Raw genomic sequence first — 1427 nt, forward strand, 5'->3', positions numbered from 1 at the left:
GGGATTGACGACTAATGCATTCAAGAAGATGGCAGATCTCACTAATGGCAACACATGCAGATTCTGCCACACAGAATTGGAAAGTGGGAGTCATCTAGTATCAAGTTGCAAGGATCTTTTAGGGGATAGCTACTACACAGCTTGACATGATGGAGTATGTAAGTACCTCCACTGGACCATCTGTAAAAACAATAAACATCGAATGTAGCAGCAAATCCTGGGAACATCATGCCATACATTACGACTATTGCTGCGAAACCTGACAGGGTTATATGGAATAAATCAGAGAGAGAGAGAGAGAGAGAGAGAGAGAGAAAGTTGCAACCTTTGTTGAAGTAAGTGTCTCTAATGATGGAGGCCTGAACAGAGCTGAAAGGGAGAAACAGACCAAATATCAAGGTCTCATGATATGAAAAAAACTGGAATCTTAGAGAGATATCAATCATACCAGTTATTATACGTTCCACGGGGCTTATGAAGAACCTGAAGTCCTACCTAATTAATATTCCTGGTGAACCAAGTGCAAGAGTGATCCGGACAATTGCACTTAAAGAAACAACGACAATACTAAAAAGCGCTCTCGGTTGGTTCCAATAAAAAAGCAGGGCATTATTAGCAGCTGGTTTGGCTGCCCCATACCCAGCGTTACAATCTTCAAAGGAAGAAAACTAACACACACACACACACATATGTATATATAAATATATATATATATATATATATATATATATATATATATACATATACATATATGTATTTTTTATTATATGACATGTAAAAGTAAGTGTGATACCCGGCCCTCATCAGCCGCCAACCCGTTTCGGTAGCACAAGCCTAACACAGTATCTCTCAAGGCGATACTGTCACTCCTGATGCTACCAAGCAGCTTTTGCCTCTGGGCAGGGTATTTACAGACCAACACGTTTTTTAATTTTTTTTCATAATATTATTTTATATTCCTGCACGTCAACTATTGAAAACGAATAAAGAACAGTTATAAGCTTTTATACTTTTCGTATTCTTTTTTTTATACATTTCCACTCATATATATATATATATATATTTATATATATATATATATATATATATATATATATATATATATATATATATATATATATATATATAGTCCTGGTAAAAATCATAAGACTTAAGAAAGTAAGCGTTTACGCATATTATCGAATGTTTAATCAAACAAATGGTTGAAACCATTGCCAAAAGAGAAAATATGATGGAAAAAACTGAAATTTTCGGGCCAAGATCAAAGTGTAGTATTTGTTCTGATGCTACACTTTAATTTTTTGTTCTCGGTTAGTGGAGGAGTGATTTTATTTTTTTATTTTTCTTCCCGGATCCACATAAAAAAACGCCTTTGCTGTCTAATCCTGCCCTCGTGAGAAGGCAAAATAAATAGAAACAATCATAAT

This window comes from Euprymna scolopes, chromosome 10 (assembly GCF_053919585.1).
Source record: "Euprymna scolopes isolate OS-2025 chromosome 10, ASM5391958v1, whole genome shotgun sequence".
Classification (NCBI taxonomy): Eukaryota; Metazoa; Mollusca; class Cephalopoda; order Sepiida; family Sepiolidae; genus Euprymna; species Euprymna scolopes.